This window comes from Dreissena polymorpha, chromosome 9 (genome assembly GCF_020536995.1).
Source record: "Dreissena polymorpha isolate Duluth1 chromosome 9, UMN_Dpol_1.0, whole genome shotgun sequence".
NCBI classification, from domain to species: domain Eukaryota; kingdom Metazoa; phylum Mollusca; class Bivalvia; order Myida; family Dreissenidae; genus Dreissena; species Dreissena polymorpha.
Window position 1 is genome coordinate 81,327,825 of NC_068363.1, and position 18,163 is coordinate 81,345,987.

Consider the following 18,163-nt stretch of genomic DNA (forward strand, 5'->3'; position numbering starts at 1 on the left):
TGGAAATCCCATGGATCAATTAGAAATAAGTGTTCTATTTTTTCAGGGTATTTCAAAGAATAAGCACTGGCTAAATAAGCACCAAGAGAGTGTCCCAGCAGGGCCATTTTCTCAATTTTCATCTCCTGACGCCACTCTTCAATAGATTCCACAAACTCCATTTCAGCCAGTTTGGCACTAGAGCTGAACTTTGGCCTTGAGCTGCGTCCAAATCCCAGAAGGTCAAAAGCGTACACTGGTCGTTTCTCTGCCAGCGAGTCTATGCTTTGCACCCATAGTCCTACCCCACCTCCCATGCCATGAATCATGACCAAGGGGGTTTGGGGCTTGTCTTTATTTGCTACAAATTGTCCATATACGATGCTGACTTTGAGGTAGAACAACAAATCTCTTCTCCAAACTGCATTTGATACCTAAAAAGAAAGGAAAATCTAAACATAAATTTTTGAAGTTGTTATATTATAAAACGTACAGCTATCTTAAGTATCCTAATTTAGAAGTTATCATTTCTTTAATCTATTCAAATTTGTTGGACGTAGTAGTAATTCTATTTAAGATACTGTGGTTTGTATCAAATTGACAATGGATACCTGAGATACATGTAGCTGTACGCTTCACTCAGCCATATAAGGAAAACTTCCCTCACCCTAGCTGCCATGATATTCAATGAACCAGTAGCATTTTTGAACACGTCCAAGATATCATAACAACAAATGTTGTGACCAAGTTTCAAGAAAAATTGTACTAAAAATGTGACTTTTTGCTTGTTAATAAGGTTTCAATATAGCCATATAAGGAAACCGAAATCCCTGGCTTCATGTTTATTGAAAAACTGGAACCATTTTCAAATTCAGCAGATACATCATTAGAACAAAATTAATGTTCTGACAAAGTTTCATGATGATTAGACGAAAAATGTGACTTGTAGAATGTTTGCACTATAGTATAGTCATTTGAGGGAAACTGAGCCGACCCTGGCAGCCATGGTTTCAACAGACTTGAACCATTTTTAAACTAGGCAGAGATATCATTAGAAAAATTGTAGTGACCAAGTTAACAAGATTTCACTATAGCCATATAAGGAAAACTACCCTGCCCCCTGGCAGATATGTTTTTCAACCAACCAGAACAATTTTGAACTCAGCCGAGGCATCATTAAAAATGAATGTTCTGACCAAATTTCAGGGAGATTGGACAATTAACATGGCATCCAGAGTGTTAAACACGTTGTGCTCAGGTGTGCTAAAAAAAAATATGGTTATTTGTGCAGAGAGGAAAAGAACCATTCATATTTATTTTTTCGTACATATTCTTGCAGAGTTTTTGAGGAAATATTTGGAAAATATCATGTATTAAACAAGGGCTGTTTGTAAAACATGCATGCCCCCCATATAGGCTGTCGTCTGTTGTAGTGGCAGCCATTGTGTGAATACGTTTATTGTCACTGTGACCTGACCTTTGACCTAGTGACCTAAAAATCAATAGGGGTCATCTGCGAGTCATGATCAATGTACCTATGAAGTTTCATGATCCTAGGCATAATTATTCTTGAGTTATCATCAGGATCGCATTTTACTGTTTCGAGTCACTGTGACCTTGACCTTTGACCAAGTGACTTGAAAATCAATAGCATCTGTCAGTCATGATCAAAGTACCTATGAAGTTTCAAGATCCTAGGCGTAAGCTTTCTTAAGTTATCATCCGGAAACCATTTTACTGTGTCAAGTCACCGTGACCTTTGACCTAGTGACCTGAAAATCAATAGGGGTCATCTGCGAGTCATGATCAATGTACCTATGAAGTTTCATGATCCTAGGCATAAGCATTCTTGAGTTATCATCTGGAAACCATTTTACTAGTTCGAGTCACCGTCACCTTGACCTTTGACCTAGTGACCTGAAAATCAATAGGGGTCATCTGCGAGTCATGATCAATGTACCTATGAAGTTTCATGATCCTAGGTGTAAGCGTTCTTGAGTTATCATTCGGAAACCAATCAGTGGACGGACGGACCGACCGATCGACGGACGAACGGACCGACCGACATGTGCAAAACAATATACCCCCTCTTCTTCAAGGGGGGCATAAATATAATGCCATTGTGTATTATGATGCCTAACAATATTAAATTTTATAATGCCCAATGATTGTGTACTTTGGAGTTATAATTTCAACTGTTGATTTTAATTTGGTTCTAGGTAAATCCAAAAAATATCGAAGGTGATTGGTAGTTTTCACAACTGACTAACTGACTGTCCATTGTTGAACCAGTGAGTTTTTATTATTTTGGATCAAAGTGATTTGATTTAATTAAATTAGTTAAATAAAATCTAAGCAGTATGCATATTTCCATGTACTAATGAATAGTACTGACAGTACTGGTGTGACGATGCTTTTGAAGAGGATTGATATAAAAGCATCTATTTAAATTTATCTACATCATCACAATTGTGTATGTGGGTACGAAAATTGTGGGTAGGAAAAAATGGATACGAAAATTTTGGGTACAGCAATTATGCCAAAAAAAATAAGTACGTAAAAAGATTTGGTTACGAAACAAAATTTGGGTAGGAAAAAAATTGGTACGAAAAAAAATTTTGGTTATGAGCAAAATTTGGGTACGAAAAAAAAAATTGGGTACGAAACAAATTGGGTACAAAAAATGTAGGGTACGAAAAAAAAATTGGGGGTACGGAGAAGTAGTACCCGTGGGGAACTTGATCGTTTCAGCCAATCTGGGAGGCGGGTTACATTCTCGATTAAATATAACAACAAATATCTTTAAAAAGGTATTCAACGTGTATTTTCTGTACCACTTATCTTAAAAAAATGTCTGTTACAGTAAAACGTTTGTGGGTTATGACATTATGTTTCAGCATATAAATTCAAAGCTTGACATGCTTTTTAATTACACCATGATCTTTAACTTCACATGTATGTTATACCAAACTTTATATTTCGTTGTTTCCTTTCCTAAGTTAATGATGCTATGTGTACGGACGTGATTTCACAATCCCATGTGCATGAACATATACTTTTTCTCTTTTGATTATTGTTCTTTTTCTCTAATTCAATAAGCTAAGGCATGTTTGTTCGTCTTACGGCATTAATTTCATGATGATTCCCGATCAAAAGTGGGTATGAGCACATAGTCGTAAGAGCACTTGAATACGTGAGTTCGCCCATGAACACATGGTAAGGTTAACTAAATCTCCGCGATATGACCTAATATGTGTTTAAAACAGCAAACAATATCCAACAAACGAATGAATTGTCAAACATAGTATGTGCACTGATGTGGCTCTGTAATTTATGTTTTAATATTTATTAAATATGCAAAATGAGAAAGCACGCAGAACAGCGAGTATCACAGATATGATACGGCTATTATGCTGTTTATATACAAATGTACCATAGTCGCTACAACGTTTACAAATGGCAGGTTCGAAATAATTTGTTTTCTTTACACTCATGATCGCGTTGAAAGTTAATTATACACGTTTCAATTCGCAATTTATTTACTGAATGCATAGTTGTTTCATTGATCTATAAACATATAATGGATTGTATATAACTGATTTAAAATTAACATTTTCAAACTATTATTAAATCTTTTCCCAGAATATGCTGTCCTATTTATAGCTGAGCTTCTTATACCTTTATCAATGATAATCAGCGAGGTATGCCGATTAGAAAAATCGAGCTATCTCAATCGGACTGGCTTGGTCTTTTACATAGGTTGCCATTGTGAAGAATTTGTTCTTGATATGATAACTTAGACGATGCTTCGCAGCATCGTCAAAAAAGAAATTTTAGTGCATGCTTATAAAAACAAATATTCATGATTATCCACTCCTCTACGATTCCTCCACCTATCCTCAGGTGAGTTAACACAGTCAATTAATACCAATACCAAATTGGCAATATACCAATTACCTACTCCAATCACACTATCTGAGATCCTCCCTCAAAACTCTTTAAGTTGTGTTTGTGTCAAGGCGAAGGTTGAGTGGCGTACTATAATATAGATATTTAAAGATATAAAATTAATAAAATGTCACATGACTGGTATGGCTTTTCACTATACCCTTTTGAGCTTCATCCTGCAGGTTATTAAATCCTAGATTTAAAATGAATATGTTTATTGTCACTGTGACCTTGACCTTTGACCTAGTGACCTGAAAATCAATAGGGGTCATCTGCCAGTCATGATCAATGTGCCTATGAAGTTTCATGATCGTAGCCATTAGCGTTCTTGGGTTATCATCCAGAAACCATTTTACTATTTCAGGTCACCGTGACCTTGACCTTTGATATAGTGACCTGAAAATCAATAGGGGTCAACTTTGAGTCATGATCAATCTACCTATCAAGTTTCATGATCCTAGGCATAAGCTTTCTTGAGTTATCATCCGGAAACCATTTTACTATTTCGGGTCACCGTGACCTTGACCTTTGACCTGAAAATCAGTAGGGGTCAACTGCAAGTCATGATCAATGTACCTATGAAGTTTCATGATCCTAGGCATAAGCGTTCTTGAGTTATCATCCGGAAACCATTTTACTTTTTCGGGTCACCGTGACCTTGACCTTCGACCTAGTGACCTGAAAATCAATAGGGGTCATCTGCCAGCCAATATCAATCTACCTACAAAGTTTCATGATCCTAGGCATAAGCGTTCTTGATTATCATCCGGAAACCATTTTACTTTTTCTGGTCACTGTGACCTTGACCTAGTGACCTGAAAATCAATAGGGATCATCTGTGAGTCATGATCAATCTACCTATCAAGTTTCATGATCCCAGGCCTAAGCGTTCTTGAGTTATCATCCGGAAACCATTTTACTATTTCCGGTCACTGTGACTTTGACCTTTGACCTAGTGACCTGAAAATCAATAGGGGTCATCTGCGAGTCATGATCAATCTACCTATCAAGTTTCATGATCCTAGGCCTAAGCGTTCTTGAGTTATCATCCGGAAACCATTTTACTATTTAGGATTACCGTGACCTTGACCTTTGACCTAGTGACCTCAAAATCAATAGGGGTCATCTGCGAGTCATGATCAATGTACCTATGAAGTTTCATGATCCTAGGCCTAAGCGTTCTTGAGTAATCATCTGGAAACCACCTGGTGGACGGACCGACAGACCGACCGACAGACCGACATGTGCAAAGCAATATACCCCCTGTTCTTCGAAGGGGGGCATAAAAAGGAATACTAGAAACCTTTAGCTACGTGTCAAATTTTTTACTAGAGGCTAGAATGGAATAAACTTTATAAAGAACCACTAGATGACATAACAACGTTTTTGAAAAACCTCAACTAGTAATTAAAAATCCATATCAGTTTGATACATTTTTATTATATAATAAGACACTTACATGGATCAGTGGTATACTCTAAATGGTGTAAGCCATTTGACCTTAGGAGGTTCATGGTTGAAACCCAACTCTGTCTGAGCATGGTCAGGATCCAAAAAAAGGGACTCGAAGATATCTCTACAAGCCTTACGCTTTCGATGCAATCAAGCTAAAATAAATGAATGTTTAAACTAAATTCATGCAATTTAATATAACATACTGTTAATTGTAAAGTTATCAACTTACAATTTAAAATGCGAGATTCAATTTGCGCAAGCTGAGCCATAGAGGAGGGTATCCACTTTATCCAGCGGGATCTTTCTTGTACACTGAAACAGACAAATGAAGTACTTACAATTACAACTGTAATTGACTGATGGAGGATTTTGGTAAAAGTTGGCCTCAACAAGAAATTTAATGGTTTCTGGTAAAATACATAAACAAGAGGGCCTGAAAGGCCCAAAGTCGCTCAACTGAGAATACAAGATATTATTGGGACAAATCTCCTGACCAAGTTTCATGAAGATCGGAAAATAAATTTGGCCTCTAGAGTGTTAACAAGATTTTACTATAGCCATATAACGTAAAATGCCCCGCCCCCTGGCAGACATGTTTTTCAACCAACTGGCATCATTTTATAACTCGTCAAAGATATTATCGGGATGAATCTTCTGACCAAGTTTCATGAAGATAGGACAGTAAATGTGGCCTGTAGAGTGTTAACACGATTTAACTATAGCCATATAAGGAAAAATGCCCCGCCCCATTGGAAGCCATGTTTTTCAAGCAAACTTAATTATTTTCAAATTCTTCCAAGATATCATTGAGACAAATCTTCTGACCAAATTTCATGAAGATTGGACAATAAATGTGGCCTCTAGAGTATTAACAAGATTTTACTATAGCCATATATAGCCATATAAGGAACAAGGGACAAAATTGTCACAAAACCAGGTTTTCATTGTGAAAAAAATCTGATAAAGGGAGAAAACTCAAACTGAACTTTTGAAATGAACAAACAAAATTAACCCCCTTTGTAAGTTTGTTTTTAAAAAAAATCTATTTTTAGTCGTGGCGACCTTGACATTTGAGATATTGACGTGATTCTTTCGTGCGACACACCGTCCCATGATGGTGAACAAATGTGCCAAATGATTTTAAAATCTCACAATGAATGACATAGTTATGGCCAGGACAAGCTCATTTATGGCCATTTTTGACCTTTGAACTCAAAGTGTGACCTTGACCTTGGAGATATCGACGTTATTATTTCGCGCGACACACCGTCCAATGATGGTGAACAAATGTGCCAAATGATTTTAAAATCTGACAATGAACGACATAGTTATGGCCCGGACAAGCTTGTTCCGCCCGCCCGCCAGCCAGCCCACCCGCATTCGCCAATCTAATAACCAGTTTTTTCCTTCGGAAAACCTGGTTAAAAATGCCCCGCCCCTAGTGGCCATTTTTTTAAAGCAAACAAAACCATTTTTGAACTTATCCAAGATATCATTGGGACAAATCTTCTGACCAAGTTTCATGAAGATCGGAAAATAAATGTGGCCTCTAAAGTGTTAACAAGGTTTAACTATAGCCATATGAGGAAAAATGCCCCGCCCCCTGGCGGCAATGTTTTTAAACCAAACGGCATCATTTTTGAACATGTCCAATATATTATTTGGATGAATCTTCTGACCAATTTTCATGAAGATAGGACAATAAATGTGGCATCTAGAGTGTTAACAAGATTTTACTATAGCCTCTTTAGCCATATAAGGAAAAATGACCCACCCTTTAGCAGCCATGTTTTTCAAGCAAAACTTACCATTTTTTAACTAATCTAAGATATCATTGGGACAAATATTCTGAGCAAGTTTCATGAAGATCGAAAAATAAATGTGGCCTCTAGAGTGTTAACAAGGTTTTACTATAGCCATATAAGGAACAAGAGCTGTCAGAGGACAGCACGCTCGACTATTCAAGTGCTTGACAGTATGACGTAAGCCATCATGGAGAGAGGGGTATATATCGTGGGTGTGTGGTCATTTAATATATGATCTTTCAAAAAAAAGAATTTTTTTTTGGGGGGGGGGGGGGTATTCGGGGGGGGGGGGGGGGGTGTGGGGGATAGCTTGGGTGGAGTCCATTGTGGTATGTCAGGTTAGTGTTGTTTTGTCAAAGTATGAATCAAATCTGATGTTAAATAAATAAATAAGTTATGGCAATTAAAGCAAAATTTATTAATTTGACCTTGAGAGTCAAGGTCATTCAAAGGTCAAGGTCAAATTCAACTTGCAAGGTACAGTAACATCATGATGGTAAGAAAATATTTGAAGTTTGAAAGCAATAGACTTGATACTTTAGAAGTAAAGTGGATCTAAACACAAAATTTAACTAGAAATGGCGCGGCAAAGGCCGACGCGTATCCCCACGCCGCATGTTTGACCCAGGGGACGCCCCAGGGTTGATAATGGGGCCATGCATAGTTGAGATTTACCGTATTGTCATAAGATATGTTCAGTATCAATTTTAAGTAAATCGGTGTAGAAATTAAGAATTTATAGTAAAAGGCAATTTTGGGTGGGCGTGGTCTTTGTGGGTGAGGGCGCCCCAGGGTTGGTAATGGGGCCATGCATAGTTGAGATTGACTGTATTGTCATATGAGATGTTCAGTATCAATTTGAAGTATCTCGGTGTAGAAATGAAGAATTTATAGTAAAAGGCAATTTTGGGTGGGCGTGGTCTATGTGGGCGGGGGCGCCCCAGGGTTGGTAATGGGGCCATACATAGTTGAGATTGACTGTATCGTCATGAAGAAGTTCAGTATCAATTGGAAGTAAATCGGTGTAGAAATGAAGAAGTTTTTTATAGTAAAAGGCAATTTTGGGTGGGCGTGGTCTATGTGGGCGTGGCGCCCCAGGGTTGGTAATCAGGCCATGCATAGTTGGGATTGACGGTATTGTCATAAGAGATATTCAGTATCAATTTTAAGTAAATCGGTGTAGAAATGAACAAGTAAATGTAAAATAACATTAAAAAATGAGTGAAAATCTATGACCTGGCCCCACCCCAACCCCCATAACTTTTGACCCAGGGGTCAGATCAAAATTCCAAATAGTGCAGGGTCGCACATATGCTCATAGCTACCATGTGTGTAAGTTTCAAGGTTCTAGTGCTTATAGTGTAGGAGGAGATAGTTGCCAGGATGGACGGACGGACAGACGGACGAACAGACAGCGGAGATAACCACAATATCCCCACACTTTTCAAAAAGCGTGGGGATAACAAAATATTAAAAGTAACAAAGACAAAAAAAGGGCCATAATTCCTACAAAATGCTTGATACAGTTGTCTGCTCTTGTTTATAGGTTGGGGTCATGTTGGTAAAGAAGTATGCAAAATATAAAAGGCAATATGTCAAGGGACATTGAAAATATTTGAGGTGGTACGCAAACTTTAACATAGAGTTATCAATAATATGCATATTCTAAGTGGAAAAAGGGCCATAATTCTTACAAAATTCTTGATACAGTTGTCTGCTATTGTTTATAGGTTGGGGTCATATTGGTAAAGAAGTATGCAAAATATGAAAGTAATATGTCAAGGGACATAGGAAATATTTTGGGTGGTACGCAAACTTAAACATTTGCACGCTCACGCCGACGCCGGGGTGAGTAGGATAGCTCCACTATATATATTTCATATATAATAGTCCAGCTAAAAATGCCCTGGCGGCCATGTTTTTCAACCAGCGGGCATCATTTTCAAACTTGTCCAAGATATTATTGGGATAATTCTTCTGACCAAGTTTCATGAAGATCAGACAATAAATGTGGCCTCTAGAGTGTTAACAAGATTTTCATATAGCCATATAGCCATATAAGGAAAAATGCCCTGCCCCTTGGCAGCCATGTTTTTCAAGCAAACATTACCATTTTTCGAACTCATCCAAGATATCATTGAGACCAATCTTATGACCAAATTTCATGAAGATTGGACAATAAATGTGTCCTCTAGAGAGTTAACAAGGCAAATGTTGACGCCGCACAACGCACAACATACAATGGACGACGCACGACAGACAAAAGGCGATCACAAAAGCTCACCATGCTCAGGTGAGCTACAAATAAGGGACTTTTAGAATATCCACAAGGCTACATTATAGCCATCCAATGGAAACAGCCTCATCCCCTGCCGCCATATTTTCAACTGGCAGGAACCGTTTTCAACTAGGCTGATATATCATTAGACAAATTTATGACCCAGTTTCATGAATAATGGACAAAAAATGGGATTTCTAAAGAGTTTACAAGCTTTTTTTTAACATGACACAGTTTTTAATCTTATGCAACCCAGTTTCAAACTCTGCGGAGATTTCATTGGGACATGTTCTGACCAAGTTTCATGAAGATTAGACAATAAATATGGTACACAAGATTGTTCACAAGTTTCACTATAGCCATATAAGGAAAACTGCCTCGCCATGTTTTTCAATGGAACGGCACCATTTTCAAACTCGGCCCAGATACCATTAGAACAAATGTTCTGACCAAGCCTCATGAAGATTGGACTAAAAAGTGACTTCTAGAGTATCAATATGTAAGGTCTACCAACAACCCCATCCCAAAGTGGCCATGTTTTTGAAAAAAAAGAACAGTTGTGAAACTTGCCAAGATATAATGAGAACAAATATTCTAAACAAGTTTCATGAAGATTAAAGTAAACAAGAGGGCCTGAAAGGCCCAAAGTCGCTCACCTGAGACACAAACTGACCTGTTTAGTGCAGCCTGTTCTGACCAAGTGTCATAAAGAGTGAACTATAAATGTAACTTTTAGAGTGATGACAAGGTTTTACTTCAGCCATATAAGGATACATTTCCTGCCCCCTTCAATGAAATAAACGCTTATCACTTTTTTTAATGGCTGGAAAGTGAGAGGCATTTTAAAACAAGGGCTGTTTGTAAAACATGCATGCCCCCCATATGGGCTGTCAGTTGTAGTGGCAGCCATTGTGTGAATATGTTTTTTGTCACTGTGACCTTGACCTTTGACCTAATGTAAGTTATCATCCGGAAACCATTGTACCATTTTGAGTCACTGTGACCTGGACCTTTGACCAAGTGACCTGAAAATCAATAGGGGTCATCTGCCAGTCATGATCAAGGGGGGAGTGTGGGGTGTGGTAATTTATAAGATGTTTTAAAAAAATAAAATTCGGGGGGGGGGGGGGGGGGTAGATGGGGGTAGGGTGGTGGGGGGGTAGGGTGGGGTGGGGGGGGGGGGGGGGGGTGAGAGGTGGTATAATGTAGGGTGTGGTAATTTATTAGATGTTTTTTATAAAAAAATTGGTGGGGGGGGGGGGGGGTTAGGGGATGAGGGGGTGAATGTGAGGGTTTTATATGTGGGGTTATGTGGTAATTTATAAGCCGTTTTAAAAAAAAAATTGAGGGGTGGTGGGGGTGGGGGGGTGGGGGGGTGAGAGGGAGTAATAATGTTGGGTTTGGTTATTTATTAGATGTTTAAAAAAAAAAATATTTTTTTTTGGGAGGTGGGGGTGGGGAGGTAGGGGGAGGGGCGGGGTAGGGGGGAGTGAGAGGGGGGTATAATGTGGGGTGTGGTAATTTATTAAAATGGTGGGGGGTGGGGGGGGGAGGGGGTAAGTGGTAGTGGGGGGGTGAGAGGGGGTAATAATGTGGGGTGGGGTAATTTATTAATGTTTAAAAAAAAAATTGGGGGGGGGGTGGGGGGCTGGGGGGTAGGGGGGGAGTGAGAGGGGGGCATAATTATATGTTACATCGTTAAAATATAATAATGAACTTAAAATAATACACGCCAGATTTCTAACATATGTGTCTTTGCAACAATATTCAGTGACAACACGTAATATTTAAGGCCGAAATTGCTGGATTGAAGAAATCCTTTCAGTTATGCCTTTGCTTAAAACATAATTATTTCTTTATTGAATTTTATTATTTGAAGATAATTATAAAGGTTATTTCAGCACATAAAGTTTGAAGTAAACTTTGTGATTTTTAGCGTTAACAATTCAGGAGATATTCATTAGCGATTTTTTTAAAGATTTATGACCAAGATATACAATTTCTTTGAAAATCACGTATCTGCCTTTGATTAAAACATTATTTCAGTATAAAAAATTATATAGTTCCAGACATACTCTGTCACTCATTAAGAAAATGTATATGATTCAATACCGAGACAGACTTTTCTTATTGAATAGAACATATCTTTGTTTTTCTAAAGATTTTTTATTTCTTCATTAATATTTCTTATTTAAGTATCATTTTTTAATGAATGCAATGTAAAAGCTCTAGCCGACATAAAGTTTGTGATTTAAACTAAAATTGGTCCGGAATTATTTAAAAGCAAAACTGTGTAAGATTTCATGAATAAGCAAAATTTTTTTATTAAAAAGTATATGGTTTAGTCTAAAACTTTGATGTTTTCTATATTTTATTTAAAAATCGCTTTCTAACAAAGATCTCTAGCCCAAAAGGAGTTTTGTGATTTTAAATGAACAAGTCCAGGGGATATTCATTAGCGAAAATGTGTTAGATGTCAGAACATGGCAGGTTTTGTAATTGAAAAGTGAATATCTGCTTTTGCATGTAACCTTATTTTTATTTTATCATTTAAATACCATTCTAATGTTAGAATCAAAGTCTGTAGCCTGAACAAACTGTGTTTGTCTTGTTCTCAATATTTATTTGATTGTTTGCATGCTTTACTTTATTTTCTTAATAAAATCTAAATTTATGATAAAAATTAAAAATGCTAAACATGACACATATGTAGCCATAGGTAAATTTAAATAGTCCCAATAATGTTCGCTACATTCCATCAACATATTAATTTCTTTCTTAAATTTTCACCATACAGTTGAGATCAGCGTTCTAGATAAGCTGCTTAACAGCGTAATATATGCATTAGAAATATCAAGATACGCTCAATTTATCATTTCTTTGCGTACATTTAAGCAAGCCAAACTGGACTTACGCTAATGCTGTAAATTCTCGGCGTACATCGTAAACAAAAAATATAAACAGCTGATTGTCTTTAGCCAAAATATGAGACTGGTTATCGTAAAAATTTGTGCTGGATTGTAGAAATAGTTAGCCAGTTGGTATGTATACTCTGTATCATCTAGACGCATGGTAAATTTAGTATTTATTTTTTAACAGACAGTCAAGCGCTTATGTGTTTATTAAATTACATGAAGTGGTCAGCATGGCTTCTTCCAAGCCAACGCAAAATACTTCTCAAAGTAAAATTGATTTTTTGTGTACGGCAAAAATTGTACCGAGTAATAAAATTGTACTGCCAATACTGAATGATTTAATTTCCTCTGTTTTGAAATCAAAAAGGAACCCCTAAAACGCTTATAAAACAACTGTTGAAAGTTGGCAAAAAAGTATTCCATGGCCCACGGTGGTGGACAATAAGGTCGAAGATCTTCTTAAATGTAATCTGCCAACAATACAAGTTAAAATAACAAGAAATTAAGAAACCTACTAATATGAAAAAATACACATAGTTAATGGTTAATTGTGTTTAACATTATAAAAGTAGCGTGTCTGTACCCCGGCTATATTCTGGTTTTACTTTTAGCAAATTACCCTTCAAGCAAGGCAAAATTTGACCATTTACCCCCATGCTTTGAAAAGTGGTGGTAATTACCCCCATGGGTAAAAAATTATCTATAACGCTGTAAGATTTAAAATCAACTATTAAAACACTCACTCAATTAGTGATGTTTTTCTTTGGTAATTACGGATTGTCAATTTAATTAATTTGATTAAATTAATAAATGGTAAAAAAACCCACCATCTGCACTTGAGGAACAAAAGCATTCCCTCAGTGGGAGACGATGTCCCAATTGTGGATTAAAAGTATTAATTGGTACCGGTATATTTGTGACACCATATATATATATCTCAACATGTGTAGATGATGTTATTAAGATAAGATACCATGCGTCACCTTCTGACAATAAAGGCCTAATTCATACTGAGTTTTATCAGAGACGTAGGTCATCGTCTCTGGTTTTATGACGCGACAACAAAGCAGTGGTCTAATGGTAGGACGTTGGCTTAGGGATCGAGAGGTCCCGGGTTTGAATCCCGCCCTGATCGCTGGAATTTCCTTGAGCAAGAAATTTATCCCACAACTGCTCCTCTCCACCCAGGTGTATAAATGGGTACCTGTGAGGGAAATAAGCCAGTGTGCCGTGACTGCATACTGCGCCAAGATGTTAACGGACAACTTATGACCCAGTGATCAGGGAAAAACTGTAAAGCGCCTTTGAACGCACATCTTGAGTATGAAAAGGGCGCTATATAAATGTGGTATAAAAAAAAAAAAAAGAATGAATATTTATCTAAAAAATACTAACTGTTATATGATTATTGAATCGATAACAGAAACCATCTAAATCTTCAAATATATTTATTGTTCAGGAGGCAGTTTCATCAACGATTTACGACTGGTTTTAAATTACGATTTACATAAATTACGATGTTTAAGTGAAGGCTGTTTAGAGAGAGAATTGTTCTCGAAAACCTAAGAGATGAGGACATTGTTTCCAGATATCGTTTAAGTAGGGGCGGGATAGAGCGTTTGGTGGTTTTGATTGGGGAGAAATAGCACAAAAATAAAAAAAAATAAAAAAAACAACAGCTGAGCGTGGAACCCATTATGCAGTGCTCTTGTTTAAACTCTTTAATATGAGCCTCACTCTGTGAAAAGGGGGTTTAAAGCATGTGCGTAAAGTGTCGTCCCAGATAAGCCTGTGCAGTCCGCACAGGCTAATCAAGGGCGACACTTTTTGCTTTTATTGTACATTTATAGGAAGACTCTTTGTGACAAAAATCCAGTTAAGGAGGAAAGTGTTGTCCCTGATTAGCCTGTACGGACTGCACAGGATAATCTGGGATGACACTTTACGCACATGCATTAAAACACCTTTTCACAGAGCGTGGCCCATAAACATTATGTGTATCCTCTTTTTATGAAAGCTATTGTTCCAGTGTATTTAAATTGAATTGTGCATAAATATTGAATACAGACACAAATAACATGTTTCCATAAGCTATTGACGATTTGTTTTATAGAGAAACATACAGTATTTCTTTATATTGACATCAAATGAATCTCAGTGAAAAACGCCCTTTTAAGTCATATAGAATATATAAAATTTTGTTGCAGATTTTTTAAGGAGTGCCCCCTGCATCTTTGAGCCTCTAATTGCTATGTTAAATAAAGATTTTGGATCATTTTTAGATGTCTGCATCGCACTAGTGGATGCTTGCCTTTCCAGTCTAATACATGCTGTGAAATTGCAACAGTTTGCATGCGCCTGCACAACCTGTGTTTGGAATTAAAATGTTCCACTGATAGACGAAGAAGTTGGGGACGAGATGGATCATAAGGTTCCAAACAATGGACCAGTGCAGAAAGCAGCAGTCAACAAGAGGCAGTAGCTAATCAAACTGTTTCGTTAAATGTTAGAAGTCCTTTTTTAAGAATTGTGCATAGTGGTGTCACCACCTGTTTGTTGGTAGATCGGTATTATTAGCCATATATCCCTAGTTTAGTTTAGAAAGTTGATGTTTGTATGTTTATTATGCCCCCCTTCGAAGAAGAGGAGGTATATTGTTTTGCTGGATGTCGGTTGGTCTGTTTGTATACCAGTTTGTTTCCGATAAATAACTTGTGAACGGATTGACTGATTGGCTTGATATTTCACATGTGCATTGGCCTTGGACAGTAGATGAACTTATTATGCCCCCATTCGAAGAATAGGGGTTATATTATTTTGCACATGTCGGTCAGTCGTTCGGTCGGTCCACCAAATGGTTTCTGGATGCTAACTAAAAAACGCTTAAGCCTGTGATCAGGAAAGTTCATGGGGACATTGGTCATGACTGATAGATGACCCCTATTGATTTTCAGTAATCTAGGTCAAAGGTCAAGGTCACAGTGACTTTAAACAGTAAAATGGTTTCCGAATGATAACTAACAAATTCTTAGGGTTTGCATCAGTAAAGTTCATGGGGACATTGTTCATGACCGACAGATGACCCCTATTGATTTTCAGGACTGTAGGTCAAAGGTCAAGGTCACACGTATTCTTATGTATTCACACAATAAGTGAGAAAATCGTTTCTGATCAATAACTCGTCAAAGAATTGACCGATTGGCTTGATACTGAACATTTGCATTGGCCTTGGTATGATGCTCTGTTTAAGTTTTTAGCTACTGTTAAAACTGTTATGTACCGTTGAAACTAAAATTTACCAGTGTATTTAATTTTTATTTTTACACCCCCGGTAGGGTGGCATATAGCAGTTGAACTCTCCTTCAGCATGTCAGTCAGTCTGTCCGTCAGTCCAAAAAAAACTTTAACATTGGCCATAACTTTTTCACTATTGAAGATAGCAACTTGATATTCGGCATGCATGTGTATCTCATGGAGCTGAACATTTTGAGAGGTGAAAGGTCAAGGTCATCCTTCAAGGTCAAATGTCAAATATATGGCGTCTGTCCGTCCGAAAACTTTAACATTGGCCAAAACTTTTTCAATATTGAAGATAGCAACTTGATATTTGGCATGCATGTGCATCTCACAGAGCTGCACATTTTGAGTGGTGAAAGGTGAAGGTGAAGGTCATCCTTTAAGGTCAAATGTCTAATATATGGCGTCTGTCCGTCCGTCCAAAAACTTTAACATTGGCCATAACTTTTTCACTATTGAAGATAGCAACTTGATATTTGGCATGCATGTGTATCTCGTGGAGCTGAACATTTTGAGTGGTGAAAGGTGAAGGTCAAGGTCATCCTTCAAGGTCAAATGTCAAATATATGGCGTCTGTCCGTCCGAAAACATTAACATTGGCCATAACTTTTTCAATATCGAAGATAGCAACTTGATATTTGGCATGCATGTGTATCTCATGAAGCTGCACATTTTGAGTGGTGGAAGTTCAAGGTCAAAGTCATCCTTCAAGGTCAAAGGTCAACATTAAAAATTCAAAGCGGCATTCTCATGAAGCTGCACATTTTGAGCTGCGGAAGTTAAAGGTCAAGGTCATCCTTCAAGGTCAAAGGTAAAAAAAAACAAAAAAAATAAATATTTTTTTCAAAGCGGCGCAATAGCGGGCATTGTGTTTCTGACGAACACATCTCTTGTTTTAGACATGTTTAGCTTAATAATGTGTATGGTTTTTGATAACAGTTGCAATTACACTTGTATTCATTAAATAAAACAGAAGAACATTCACATTTATTTAGAGTTATTTCTAATATTTTTATTTTTATTTATTATAAATTGTCAGATGAATTATAACACCATGCCCAGTTGGTATATTGTACTTCATTAATTAATTAGGAAGTACAATATACCAACTGGGCATGGTGTTGTAATTCATATCACAATTTAAAATAAATATAAATTTTGTGTAATAACAAGTTAACAAGCAAGTTCGTTGAATTGATATCCCCTGCCAACTAAATTTTGTTTATGGATGGGTTCAAATCTCTTGATATGTCATATTTAGACACCCATGAAGTTTCATATTGAAATCTTGCATTGTATCTGAGGTATAGCCCTGAAAGGTAACATCATACAACAAGAGGGCCAAGATGGCCCTAGTTTGCTCACCTGAGAGGAGTCAGTTCATTCAATCTTTACCAAACGTCAAACTTGACCTAGATATTGTCCAGACAAACATCCTGGTCAAGTTTCATCATTATTGAACCAAAACTCTGGCGTATGGAGTGTTTTTGTTTTTGTAAGATTTGACCAGGTGACCTATATTTTGAGTTGACCCCCACTTACCAAACCTCAAACTTTGCTTACAAAAATAAATATTATGACCAAGATTCATAAAATCTGATATAAAATTGTGACCTCTTGAGTGTTTACAACGATTTTGTATAATATAATGAAAATTTGGATAATCTAAGGGCAACAAGCAAATTCATTGAATTGGTATCCCCCGCCAATATGCTTCTGGACACAAAAGTGCTATATTTGACACTCAAAAAAGCATTTTTTCAAGATACAAAGGGCCATAACTCCCTTATTAACAGATAGTGTACAATGCCATTTGGCGTGCATCATCCTCTTATCCATATATATACTCATACCAAGTTTCAATGAAATCTGCCAAAGCACTTCCAAGATATGAAAAGACAGAAGGACAGAAAGACGGACGGACAACGCCAAAACAATATCCCTCCGCCTATGGCGGGGGATAATAATTATGGCATTAATTATGTGATTCTTCTCATTATCAAACTTGACTGAGAGCTTTCAGCAACTTTGATAAAGAATGCATGAGAAATGTGAATGCTAGAGTGTTTACAAACCAAATGTGGACTGGCGGACGGCAGACAAAGACCAATCCTAAAACCTCACCTAAGCAATCAGGTGAGCTAAAAAGTGTGTTTCACCGATCTATTCCATTTTCCAACTTGTTCGAGAAATCAATAAAACCAATGTATTGACTAAGTTTCACGATGATTAGGCAAAAAATGTGACTTATATAGTGTTCGATCACAAGGAACCATTTTCGAACTCATCTCTCATATCAAGAAAACAAATGTTCTGACCAAATTTCATGAAAATTGGGCCAAAAATGTGACTTCTAGAGTGTTCACATGTTTGTACTATATACATATAGAGAAAAATGCCCCGCCCACTGGGGGCCATGTTTTTTTACCAATCTGGACCATTTTCGAACTCGTCCAAGATATCAATAAAACCAATGTTTTGACCAA

At 37.2% G+C, this 18,163-nt stretch overlaps 1 long non-coding RNA gene across 1 annotated transcript in view; it reads right to left on the reverse strand.

Moving 5' to 3' along the window:
• Nucleotides 1-13: 13 nt before the first annotated feature.
• Nucleotides 14-18,163, reverse strand: part of LOC127846471 (uncharacterized) — a 35,512-nt gene continuing 17,362 nt past the window's right edge. Inside the window, exons 2-3 of the long non-coding RNA XR_008033517.1 lie at nucleotides 5,612-5,694; nucleotides 14-413 (exon numbers count right to left, since the gene is read on the reverse strand). This is a non-coding gene — a long non-coding RNA (uncharacterized LOC127846471). The remainder of the gene's footprint in view (nucleotides 414-5,611; nucleotides 5,695-18,163) is intronic.